The sequence below is a fragment of the Canis lupus genome, chromosome 8 (genome assembly GCF_011100685.1).
Source record: "Canis lupus familiaris isolate Mischka breed German Shepherd chromosome 8, alternate assembly UU_Cfam_GSD_1.0, whole genome shotgun sequence".
NCBI lineage: Eukaryota > Metazoa > Chordata > Mammalia > Carnivora > Canidae > Canis > Canis lupus.
Window position 1 is genome coordinate 61,105,886 of NC_049229.1, and position 13,859 is coordinate 61,119,744.

A 13,859-nucleotide genomic window follows, 5' to 3' on the forward strand; every position below is an offset into this window, starting at 1 on the left:
TTTTTTATTTTTTTTGTTCAGTTTTTAAATAATTAATTTTATGTTATGTGAATTTCACTTCAGGTTTTTTTTTTTTTTTTTTTTTTTTTTTTTTTTTTTTTTTTTAGCAAAGAGAAACAGAGCTCCAAGGCAGAAGCAGCCCCAGATCAGGAAGTCAAGCCCAGTCCATCATGCAAACCCAAGGCAGGAATCAGGTCTAAAAGTGGACCCCACATCACCCCTCCCCCGGTCTGCCTCTTCTTGAGAGGACTCCCTAAAACTAACAAACAAACCAAACTCCTTTTCCACACATTTTATTATCATTTTTTCCCCTCTAAATGTTTGTATAAGGAAAGTGTGCTCAGTGAAGGATGTATCATCAATACGGAATTGATACAATGATATTAACAGTTTTATCAGCGGTTTCGCTCCTGCATTAAACTAATAGTGAAATGACTTTGATAATTATGATATATCATCTTAGCTTCCCTTTTGACTTCCATTTCTCAATTTTATTTCTTTTTTTTTTCAATTTTATTTCTTACGCATGTTACCTAGAAGTTTAACCTTTCTTTCTGTCCCACAGACTTATCTCCACACGTTCCCTCTAACTGCCCTCCCTGGGCTTCTACTTGATCCTTTCAGACATTCTCTCCCATTCCCAGGACATTTGCACACCCTGTTTCCTCTCCACTCACCCCACGCCCACCTTGTAGGACATATGGATCTTTTGGATCCAAGGGGAAGATTTCCCTGATGACGCCCCATCCCCTGACACAGATTCCCTATATACTGCGGTAGTCCTGGCTTTGTTTTTCTTCAAAGCACTGAAGCAGTTGGAACTTTACATTTATGTTGTTATAGAATTTATTTTCCTTTAGTGCCAGAGGTTCTTGGTCATGCTGTTTCGAAGAATGAAAAAGTAGACTGGATGAAGAGTGGTGGGCAGCAAAGCAAAGTTTACGGAGTGATAACACAAAGCTCCTGAGGAGGGAGAGTACCCACGAGGGTTGCCAGGAGAGTTTCTACATCTAGAGGTTTTTATTGGTTTCTTGATGGAGCTATTTTAATCTTATTAACTCTCCAAGCACCTGTCACCCAATCAGGTTTCTGTCATCTGCCTATCACATGGGAAAGGGTAGAGGGCTCCTTTGAAGTTAGTGTAAAATCCTCCTAAGGGTGGTTTCCTCTTAGGGCAGGGGGCCTTGTCCTTGCTTGCCCTTTTCCCAACTATCCTTCATCAAAAGCACATCTCAACTACAGTAAAAGTTCCAGAAAGGCAACAATCCTGTTTATTTTGTTTTAAACTTTATTTGCTATTTTGTTATTTATTTATTAAAGGGTTGTTTTTTTTTTTTAAAGATTTTATTTATTTATTCATGAGAGACAGAGAGAGAGAGAGACAGAGACACAGGCAGAGGGAGAAGCAGGCTCCATGCAGGGAGCCAGATGTGGGACTCAATTCCTGGTCTCCAGGATCAGGACCTGGACTGAAGGTGGCGCTAAACCGCTGAGCCACCCGGGCTGCCCCAAAGGGTTTTTTGTTTTTTGTTTTTTGTTTTTAATTAAAGGTTTTATTTAATTCTTTGGGAAAGAGAGAGTGAGCGAGCACATGAATACAGTGAGGGGCAGAGAGAGAGGGAGAAGCAAGCTCCTCACTGAGCAGGGAGCCTGATGCAGGGGCTTGATCCCAGGACCCTGGGATCATGACCTGAGCTGAAGACAGATGCTTAATCAACTGAGCTACCCAGGTGCCCCATGTCATTTTAGTTCACCATATTCCCAGCACCCACCACCACATCTTATCTAAACTTACTCCTTGTTAGCTAAAGCCTTAAGACAGATCCAGACCATTTCTCATGAGCTTGCTGGCCATTGCCCAGCATCTCCCTGGGGCCAGGACTATACCCTCCACATGGTCTTATGATCACAACAGCCTATTCTTCACTCAGCAGCCAGAGAAATCTTTGGAAAAGATATTTGTGATCTTGTTACTTTTCTGCGGAAGATCCTCCAATGCCCTGTTAGCCTTCTTCCCCACCCCCACCCCCCCCGCCAGACTTCTAAGAATAAAATTCAAAATCTTAACCTTACACCTACGAGGTTCTCCTTGATCTTGGCCATCGCTACTCTTGGGCTACATTCCAAGCTTTGTTCATCTGGATTATAAACCAGCTCGTGAGTCTATCCTCACCTACTCACCAATCAACACCACTCCTCCACATGAAATTGGGAAAATTCAAGGAAGCCTTAATAGAGAGACTGTGTACAAAGGGATGGGCAGGGGTATAGGGAAACTCTAGGATAGCGCAGTGCTTGAGGGCTGTCCTTGCCTCAAGGAGAGAGCAGTTAAAGGATGCTAGAAGAGAGAGCTAGGTGGATGAGTGTCCTAGGACACCACCAGTGAGCCACCCCACTAGGACCTAAACTCAGTCACCTCCCTGCATCTAAGTCTCCTTTTGGGACTCCCTATTGGCTGAACTCAACTAGCAGCCATAGAGCACATGGGTGCTCTCTGATGAGGTCTCTGCAAATGAGTCTCCTGTCAGAGAGTTGGGGGCAAAAGGTGGAAAGTAGGGGAGCAAATGGGAGGAATCTGGCACAGTGACCCAAAAGAGCTGCAGATATCACTCAAGAGGTCTTGGCATTGAACATCCTTCTATCCAGATCGCCTTTCTCTTTCCTGTCCTCCACCCAACACCCCCTCCAACCCTGACACCCCTTCACTGGGCTAGGTGTCCCTGCTATGTGCCAACAACACCCTCAAGCTCCCCTCATCACACTGTATGGATTAATGATGCTAAATGTCTCTTTTCTCCCACCTCCTGGTAACGGCCATGAGGCCCAGCGCCCTGCATGTCGAGTCCATCATTATTCACCCAGCCTTATGTCTGTAGTCAGTACAGAGGCACCCAATGTATATTTGTTGAACTCAACCAACCAGAATTGTTATTTCATTTTTTGTCTCCATTTGTGCCATAGTTATAATACTCCCTGACACCCGTATTCTTACCATATGTTTGAGTGAAGAATAGACCCAAGTACTAGCTTATACATAGTCAAGCTTCAAAGATACTGCAGCCTTTAGTGAATGACATTATCAGCATTTATGACCCAATTCATAATTTTTATCTCTACATTTGTATCTATACATCTTGTCTATCAAGTACACAGTAAGATACACTAAACCACTGTCTTCTTATGCAGAACAAAAGGGAGTTTGGCCAGATTTCCAGGGCGTCTTCAGGTTCCACATTTTCCCAGGTTCTAAGTAAAGGGCTGCATCAGCCACAGTTGACTGTGTTCCCAGCACCCAGCCCAGAGCTTGGGTTGGAGGAAGAAGTTGAGAACACAGCCCTACTGCTGTGTCTCTGTTCAAACCCAGCTCTGCCCTGTACTGGCTGGGCAGTCTCATCCCTTAACCCCTTGGCGCCTCAATCCCCCTCCTTTGAAAAGTAGGGGGAGCAACGGGATGATGCTTGCAAAGAGCCCAGCACAGACTCGGGCTATGGCAGCCATCACGGAATGTGGGTGAACGGCCGAGCCAATGCATCTGGGATTCTAGACAAATTGCCTAGATTAATAGCAAACTGCATGTTATTTCTTCAGTATCACGTTCTCTAAAACACTGAGTGATTAACATGACTTTCTGCTCTCCTATTCAAAAGCAGATACAAATTAGATCCTTGCATTTGTGGTGAAACATCAAATATTACTAAAATGTATGGTTTAGTAATTTTATAGATGTTGCAAACACTTCATCATACAGGCCATGCACTAAGTTTGTTCACCCTATTTTTTTTTAGTTGTAACCATAAACATAAACTTATTATTATACGTTTAAACAAACAGCAGGATGAACATTTCCTGAAAGTTTTTGTGTGGACGAGAATTTTCTGTTTCTAATAAAAACAGCTACCCGATTATCATATAGCTACCTAATCATTCCCAAACAAAACAGTCTGAACTTTTATTGGGTCAAATCAGAGCTCAGGAGTTACATTATCTTATAAACCGAGTTCCTGACTATCTCGTTACATAAGAGAAGGTATAACAACAAATGTAATTATCAAATGTGACTTTTTTCTGCCAATTTTTTCCCTTAACTGTTTATGCTTTTTGGCTTTACCCATCTGGTTTTCATTTGAGAAGAGAAATCACTAATCCCACAAACCATCCACTGATTCATAATCCTAGAAAAGACTGGTATTACTTTAGCAGCACAATTTTTTTTCCTCTTTCCTACTGTGGAAATATATGTGCAGCTTCATAGTGGATTAAAAAAGACAATTGAGAAATTTCCTATTATAAACATGTATGGTATCTCAATTTCCGAGTATAATAGCAGGCAGACTAACATAATTAATTATATTTTAAATGCAAATTGTTGACAACGGTTCATCTGGTTGAAATTATTGAAGCCACATCAATTCTAAAGAAAGTCCTGCTTTCTAATTCATAATTTTTTTTAATAAAAATCTATGTCTCTCCCATGCCCAGCAACCTCTTAAAGATTTCACATGATATTTAAAGCACCATAGCTGCAACCCCCATAGAGACAAGCAGGCAAATATAAGTGATTTATATGCAGATTTCAACCTATTTACTGAGCTTAATAGTGAGAGACAAAATATTATATGCAAAATGCGTTCATTTAAATTTTTGATCAGATCTTTCTGCGGCTTGATGGAACGAGAAAGTTATATTGGTATAGGAGCAAATACATTTCAGAATAGAAGTCTCAAACCACCTTTTATCTCTAATGAGAGGCCTGGACAACAGTATAGCTGGAGGATCCATTAGTTTCACTCATCTTGATGGACAAGTGTCACTGCAATATGAATCAATCCTGAAATTTCCACAGTGAGCACTGAAGTGGCTGAAATTATGACTTGGCTTGTAAACCGACAACGCCGTGGGACCCACAGACATCACATCACCCACAGAATGCTAACCACATGTGGCATGGAAGATGATTTTAGGAGGTACACACGCCACGGTTAAATTCACACTTGTGTTTGCATATCAATGTTTATTAGGGAAAAAATAGCTAGTGTATCAAGACTGATTTTATAGATGTTATTACTTGGGAAAAGACTCAGTACTTAACTAAAAAGAGATGAGTTGCTTTAGGAAAAATATAGAGAAAATAGTGCAGGTGGCATGTGGAAATGACAAAAATAGTGATGGTCGTGTATCATGAGAATCACTGAGCTAGTCCAGCCCCTGGTTTTATAGTTGAGGAGAAGGAGGCCCTGTGTAGTTTCAAAGTTTGTTCCGGATCCTACAGCTTGTTAGAGGTAGTTCACACTATAACTTAGGGTCCCACATTCTGTGTTCCCATTTAAGATGGACCATGTTGCCTTTGTGCCATTTATCTCAGCCTTGAAAAGCACATTCTTAAAAAAAAAAAAAAAAAAAGACAAGAAAGAAAAAAAAGAAGAAAAGAAAAGAAAAGAAAAGAAAAGAAAAGAAAAAAGAAAAGAAAAGAAAAGAAAAGAAAAGAAAAAGAAAGCACATTCTTTTTTTTTTTTTCCTAGAAGAATGGGTCAATGAGAAATTCAGATACATTCTCAAGCTCTTTATGTATGTGATATTGTTTCTTCCTATGGAACAATGGGTAATACAGCCATCACCTGACCAGAATGAAAAGGTGCTAATGAAAGCTGATCTCACCTCCAGCACTTTTTAAAAAATTATTATTATTGAATACATTTCACTTGTAACCTTGTGGCAGTTTAAGGTCTACAGCCTGTGATGGCCATATATCCATATATTGTCATATGATTGCCCAGGGAGTGATATTTATCCAAGTACGTACAGCACAATATTATTGTCTATATTTATTTTACTGTGCTTGGGAGCTCTAGAATTTATATCTTACCCATTACAAGTCCAACCTTAAACACCATCACCTTGACCCCTGCCTAGTCCCTGGTGATCACTATTTTGCTTTTTTTTTTTTTTAAAGATTTTATTTATTTATTCATGAGAGACACACAGAGAGAGGCAGAGACACAGGCAGAGGGAGAAGCAGGCTCCCTGTGGGGAGCCCGATGTGGGACCCGATCCCAGGACCCTGGGGTCATGCTCTGAGCCAAAGGCAGATGCTCAACCTCTGAGCCCCCCAGGTGCCCCTACTCTCTGTTTTACAGGCTTTTTTAGATGCTGCGTCTGAATGATGTCATACAGTCCTTGTCTTTCTCTGGCTGACATCTCACCTATCACTTTCAGCAACTTTTCGACAGCCCTCGTAGTGATTAGGTCCGTATTGTTAATTTTGAGTATAGATGGGGAATATAAGAATGGTGCACTTATAATCTTCTATATATTCTGTTGAGCTGTGAGCCTTCCTACCAAATTCAACTATATTTCAAATCTCACTTTTACCCAACACACTGAAGCCTTTGGACAGCTTTACTTTGTATGAGAAGGATATTCTAGGATACATTTTCTATAGGTTCCTGAAAATGGGGGGAATTCAGAAATAGCTCACTGCGCTCCAGCGATGTGTAGAGTCGTCTCCCACCAGCTAGTAGTGAGCATCTCTTCCCATCTCGATGTGTCACACTAGTGGCTTGAGATCACCGTCCAGAGTGGGAGTATTTACACTACACAAGCTGGCAAACGCTACCGTCGGGGCTTCTTCCTCCTGAGAGCCAGCTGTTAAACATTTATAGGCACGCCACTCGTTTGAGCAGTTTTGAAGGGGCGGGGGGTGGAGGCAGGCCCTTTTAAAATGAGAGTTGGGAACTTTAAGGAATGTTACACAAATTAGCTTTCATACCAGCTGAGAAGCTTCACGAGGCAGTGAGGGAGAGGCAGGCGGAACAGGTGCTTCCGAGGAGAGCATCTGACTGTGTTTCCTCTGCTTTCAGGGAACGAGAGAGTGTAGTTGAAGCCCAGAGGAAAAATAGGCTGAAATAGTCAGCAATGGGCTTTCTTGTTATTCTGAGGGCTAGGAAGGTGCTGCCTAAGGTTCTTTGGAAAATAAAGATGACACGTGATGCCTTCTACAGAGACACAAATTTCTAGACAAAAATCCTCACGAATGGGCTTAGATGTGTGCTGTCCAACAGAACTCTCTGGAGTGCTGTGCCCCTTCTATGTGGTCCAGTGAGGGTAGCCACTAGCACATGTAGCTATTTTACATTTGGAACGTGGCTCCTCGGAGTTGAGATGTGCTGTAAGGGTAAAAGACCCACTGGATTTCCAAGACATGGTGCAAAAAAGAGATGTAAACTATCAAATGAAAACGTCTATATTGATTCCATGTTGACATGATCATGGTTTTTTTGTTTGTTTGTTTTTTAAAGATTTTATTTATTTATTCATGAGAGACACAATGCGAGGCAGAGACATAGGCAGAGGGAGGAGAAACAGGCTCCATGCGGAGAGCCCGATGTGGGACTTGATCTGGGGACTCCAGGATCACACCCTGAGCCAAAGGCAGATGCTCAACCACTGATCCACTCAGGCGTCCCACATGATCGTTTTTTGAATGTAGTATTAAAACATCACACAGATTATTCAAATTAATTCCACTGCTTTCTTTCTGCTGTTTTTAATGTGGCTGCTATGAAATTTTTAACCACCTCTGCGGCACACAAATTTTTTCCAAAAACTTTTCGAATGTCGTTGACACACAGTGTTGGCATTAGTTTCCAGTCTACAACATAGTGATCTGACAAGTTTATACATTACACCCCGCTCACCCCAAGTGTAGCTGTCATCTGTCACCATAGGACACTACGATAATCCCATTCGACTGTGTTCCCTACCCTGTGCCTTTCATTCCGGTATGGCACACGGATCATGAAGCTCTGAATCCATCCCGGAGAAGGAGAAGAATACAGGGAATCAACAGGGAGGGGCAGTGAATTACCAACAGCTAGATTTTGCATACCTACCCCATGAGACAAATTTTGTAATGCAACCTCCTCTTCCAAACTGAATGTTGGAATGTTAGAAACATCGGGGGATCACCAAGCATATTGCGTAGATGGAAAGAGTGACACACTTGAATATTCAAAACCATGAGCAGCTAATCTGAATGTCAAGGATAATTTGTATTTCCCCTAAACCTGCTTTCTTCAGTGGATAGGATCACGACATTGCTTGAAAGGTTCTGTGGAATTCTTTGAGAAATTAGGGTCACATTTTCAGTCCTGCTTCCCATTTATATATCCTATTTTTGCCCCAACAGAGAAAGAACATTATTGCGCTTGAGAATTTATGTCAGATCATTACCTACCTTGAAATCCAGCACCTCTTTTTTCAGATGGGGAACCATAAGGCATAGACTAAGGTGTAAGCACCCCCAATAAATCAGGAGGATGGCTGAGGCCAGATAGGACTCATATTTCACTATTTTAATTTCAGGGTTTCCATTGCTCCAAAGGTTTAAGGAACACAACACATTAATTCAAATACACAGATGTGTGCTGAAGACTTGAAGACGTTATTTTTGTGTCCATTCTTCAGAAGTAGGCTTAGCTTCTGAATCTGGCATCAGAGCCTCTCCCTGGGGGGGCAAATGCTGCAGTCAGTGGAAAACAAGAGTTTAATTTTAACATTTTGTGTTTAAGAAAAGGAGGGATAGGGAGGAGAAATTTATTTATTTTTTTCTGCTGTATAGAAACCCAAACCTTCAAGGCTTCAGCCATCAAAAAGGCCTACTTTAATGAGCCAAAGATCATTTTTCCAATTAGGATACTTGGGTCAAGTAGAAGTTAAATCAGTTCCCACTCTCCAGGTCACCTGCAAACACATGAAGGAAACACACCCTGAAGCCCTGAGCAATAGCGTGGCTGGTGCATAAATCCTTACTTTCTCTGCACGCTCCTTCTGGGACTTTAACATTCACCACAGAGAGTGGGAACTGTAAAAATAGACGATATGTTTCTGAAGAAGTGAAAGACTTATTGCATAATGGCGGTAAACTGTGTCTAGTAGAACGGAACAACTGTGCATGCGAGCATAGAACTCAAAAAATAGCTACCATCCTAGACAAATGTATTTTCTAAAATATTCAGCCCCAAGAAAAATGTGTGGCTACATCAGGAGAGGAAAAGCCTTGTGACCTGACACTAGGGAAAGCAGAGTGACATGAGCTGGTCTAAAGATCTGGCCAACCTACCCGGGTAGTCTGCGTTGACCTCTCCCCAGCCCTACGTCTCAGATTCTTCCTCTCTCTTTTACTTCTTTTTCTCCTTCAAAGACCTATACTTAAATGGAAAGGAAATAATTTGTAAACAGCACGTATAGATTTTTCGCAGAAGCCCTGTAAGGCAGGGATGTACTGCTTCCTTCCTTCCCTTTCATCACCAGAAAACAAGAGGAGAACATTCAGACACAGGCTCGGCTGTCAGGTAGAAGAGGTGTCGCTGCTGCTTTCTGCCCCCCCCTCCCTTTTCCTATGTGCCTTCCTGGGGTTCCCTGAGGACTCTAGGCATCTCTGCCCAGCCTGCTCTCCCTTGATAACGGAATCTGTTGATTCCGTCATCCATGTAACAAATATTTATTAAGCAACTAGTATATGCAAAGCCTGGACTAGATGCTAGGCAGGAGCTTGTAGCAGGGGCGAGAAAGAAAGAGAGAGAGAGAGAGAGAGAGATGCAAAGACAAATAAGATACAATCACTTTCTTTAATTCAAAATCTAGGGGAGACAGATCTGAAATCTCAAGACTGGAATAAAACGGCAAGTATATCAAGTGCTGTGATTGTGCAGCAGGAAGCCAGATGATGTCTCAGAGTGCCCGCAAGTGCCATAGGGCACACCTACAGAAGGCTATTTGCCCAGTGAGCCAAGAGGCATTTGGGGAAGAAGTCACCCCAAGAGGAGATAGCAGGGCAACATATAACTTGGTTACAGATTTAGCGCTTCCCAGATCAGGGAAGAAGAGACAGGCTAAGTACAACATGGCCTTTAGTCACGTCCTGAGTCCTAAGGGGTGAGACCCAAGTGGATGCAATCTTTCCATCAATTGCATGTCCATGGGGTATCCAGTGCTCAAGATCACGCTGTTCCCTTGCTGATGCAGCAGTCTTACCTCCCGCTGGGGTTGTGTTTGGAAACCCCATGGACATGGCACAGACCCATGGTTTTGAGCAACTGGACAGTCCAGCCAGAGTTGGATCAAAGAGGACACATGAGAGGACCACGTGCATCTGCCATTGTGAACATCCTGGCAGCCTCAGAAGACAGAAGGTCCTTTGAAAGGCTTCTCTTTGACAGGTGTCAGCAATGGGGGGAACAGGAGGCGAGGCACACGAAAGCCTGGAGAGCAACACTATCTGTGGATGAACAAGCCCGAGGCACCCACGGAGCCTGTGCTCAGATATGACCCATCCTTCCCCGGGTGTCACCCATGCACCAGGCCCTTGACTAGGCCAACCAGTCAGCTACTGGCTTCTGCTTCAAATGGCTCCTGGTCTGCTTGGGGTAAACAGATTTAACTCATACCTCTATCAGTGATTATTTCATTGAGTAAGTGCGACAAAGGTAAAGTACAGAATTGGGAAAATATGAAGAACTAGGGACAAGGTCGTTTAGGGTCAAGGCTCAAATGCTTCCTTGAGGCAAGTAGTTGGGCAAGGACAGTTGGCTGGAGAAATTCCTGTAGCTGCTGGGACAGGGCTGGAGAAAAGCTGGTGGGGCCTGTTGTGGCTCTGTTATTATACTAGGGTCCACGTACCCTTGAAAACCCAGGTTACAAAATGTATACAGAGGGAGAGGTGGGAACCATGGCAAATCGATATGCAAGGTTTCAGAAAGTGTCTTAGAAAGGGTGGCATTTTAATTGCACTTTGAAATATGAGTAGGGTTTTGACAGGTAGAGGAGGATGGAGGCAAATAGCATTCCAGAATAAGGGAGAAACAATAAAAGCAAAGACACTAAACATGAAGGGAAGAGATGACCAATTTTATACATATACACACAAAAACAATTTTATAAAACACACACATATATTCATATATATACCAACCATGAGTAGCAGTTCTTCCCTTTCTTTAGATAAGGAAATGGAAGCTCTGAAAGGTGAAACTGAGGGACTCCTGGGTGGCTCTGTGGTTGAGCATGATCCCAAGGTCCTGGGATTGAGTCCCACATCGGGCTCCCCGCAGGGAGCCTGCTTCTCCCTCTGCCTGTGTCTCTGCTTCTCTCTGTGTGTCTCTCATGAATAAATAATATAAAACCTTAAAAAGAAAGAAAAAAGCTGAAACCAAAAGCTCTGCCCGAGACTTGCCCAAGGTCACCGAGGTATTAGGTGACAGAGCCCAAACTTAAACCCCAGTCTAAATCTACCCCCGTCACCTTCCTAAAAGCACACAACACAAGCCCTCAGGAAGTGGCTCTCATTATGGACATCAATGTGGAACAGCAGAAATGTCCATGCTCATGTGCCCAAGGGCAGTCGGATGCAGAGGGCAGTAAAGGCAGGTGGGAGGGACTAGCAGGAAGAATCAAGTATTGAGAGCCAACTCCGGTCAATCCCATTGTCCCAGGATCCTGTAAGGCCGGACCTGCTGTTTCAGGGCCTCATGGGATTTGTCCAGAATCAATAACAATAAAACATAGGCGTGTATGATAAAGACGTATTCATGATAGTAGATGAACCCTGTGGAGATGAGGCAGGAAGACTGAGTTTTCAGGTCTGAGGAATGACAGCTAGATAGTTTGGCACTACAGAAAGGTGACAGATCTCATGCGGACATAGTTAGGTTTCCAGAAGTGAGTCACACACAATGATGAGAGCCACATAAACGGAGGATGCCGGCTAAGGACAGGAGGGCAGTTGACACCCCAGTCGTGCCATAGAACACCAGAGATCATATCAGTTCTAGGCTTCGTTTCAGTGGGAGCTTGTTGACGTGCTGTTCAGTAATTATGTATATAAGGATCGGCCATAATATTTCTCGAGAAATTTTGTAAGAATCTCTTTTGATTGTCACTCTGATTTTAGGAACTCTTTTAGGTTTTTAAAGAAGGGCTATCTCTAATCAACCAATATGGTCTTTATGCTCTCGCCCTGGTAGAGATGCTTGAGAGAATTTGCTTCCTAAGAGGGGTGTGGGGAGCTCGGTGAGGTTGGGGTGGGGGGCACTAGGCATTCTGTCCAGATAAGCTAGATAGACATCCTTTACATTAAGGAATTCGGTACTTATTCTGTAGGAGACAGGGTCATGGGAAGCATTTGAGGGGGTAGCAGGGTGACATCATCAGCTCTGCGTTCGAGGAGGAATATTCCAAGAGCTGTATGAGTGACGGATTAGGCTTCTCATGCACCTTGTTTTGTCAACACTTAACCTGTTCCTTGAACCAGTACAAAGGTGATATGCACTCTAGTGGGTCTCTTAAGGACTTACTCTTTAGTAGTTAATAAAAGTTCATTGAATTGAACTTGAGCTGAATCGAACAGTTCCTAGAAACGTAATGACAACCCTTCAGAAGACTGGCTTTCATTCGAAGGGCATTTACAAGTTCTAGAAGGGAAGGTAGAGGAAATCTTTGGGGGAGAAGGAAAACATTTGGTGCTCAAACCACCACCAAGCAAGTCAGCCTCTGCTCTTGCCATGCAAGCGTTTTCCACTGCCACAGATCACTCAGATGCATTTGCTTCGGTGTGGGATAACGCGTGCATTTGAATATTTACACTTGAAAATAACAGAAATAGATTTTTCTTCGGACTTTTTTTTTCCCCTAGGGTAAATTCTGAAAAACGCAGCTATCGCTGTATTTAAAACAAGTTGCTATAACTGTATGCTTGAATGCAGCTCGCAGCTCTTCCTCATTTCACAGTTTTAACTGGGACTGTAGTTTACTCAGAATTGACATATACTTTGGGCAAAAATCTGTATAACAGATCTCTCAGCGGAGGCTGAAAAATGGATTTCACTCCAGGACTTCGTGTATAAATTGTTTGAATGAGTGTTGGCTCTCTTAATTCTCACTTTCTAAAACCTGCTTACCACCTGCTACTTTTTTTTTTTTTTACCTTTCCTTCTCTGAACAGCCATCCATCCATCCATCCATTCATTCCTTTGATTGTTCATTTAATAAATATTAGGTGAGCTATACTATGTGTCTGCGCTGCACTGGGCAGAGAGATAGGTAAAGTCTGGTACTTGCCATCCAGAACTGTGCAGTCTACAGGGGAAGATGATGTGGTGGGGGCTGGAGAGGCTTCCAGAAGCTCAGAGGAGCCAAGTCTAACAGAGATTGCAGAGACAGGGAGTAATTATCCCAGGAACTGGTGCTTGAGCTGGGTCTTTAAGATGAGTACATGCTAGTGACATCAAGAGGAAGAGGGAATTCCAGACAGAGTCAAAGCCTTACATTTCCATCTAGTCCCTTTCAAACTCTTATCCTGACATCAATTTTATTTAACATTTTATTTTATTTTTAAAAGATTCATTTTTTTTTTAATTTGTGAGAGACACGGGGAGAGAAACAGAGACATAGGCAGAGGGAGAAGCAGGCTCCCTGGGGGGAGGCCAATGTGGAACTCCTAGGACCTGGGGATCACAGCCTGAGCCGAAGGCAGACGCTCAACCGCTGAACCACCCAGGTGCCCCTCTTTAACATTTTAAAAAGTAAGCATCCTTTACCTCTTTGGTTAGGTTTATTCCTAGGTATCTTATGCTTTTGGGTGCAATTGTAAATGGGATTGACTCCTTAATTTCTCTTTCTTCAGTCTCATTGTTAGTGTATAGTAATGCCACTGATTTCTGGGCATTGATTTTGTATCCTGCCACGCTACCGAACTGCTGTATGAGTTCTAGCAATCTTGGGGTGGAGTCTTTTGGGTTTTCTATGTAGAGTATCATGTCATCTGTGAAGAGGGAGAGTTTGACTTCTTCTTTGCCAATTTGAAT

General features: G+C 42.8%; 1 long non-coding RNA gene across 1 annotated transcript; it reads right to left on the reverse strand.

Moving 5' to 3' along the window:
• Positions 1–7,527: 7,527 nt before the first annotated feature.
• LOC111097139 lies at positions 7,528–11,118 on the reverse strand. The gene is made up of 3 exons (XR_005363668.1): positions 10,970–11,118; positions 9,119–9,206; positions 7,528–8,503 (listed from the first exon to the last, which is right to left on the reverse strand). It is a non-coding gene; the product is annotated as an uncharacterized LOC111097139 (long non-coding RNA).
• Between the last annotated feature and the right edge of the window lie 2,741 nt (positions 11,119–13,859).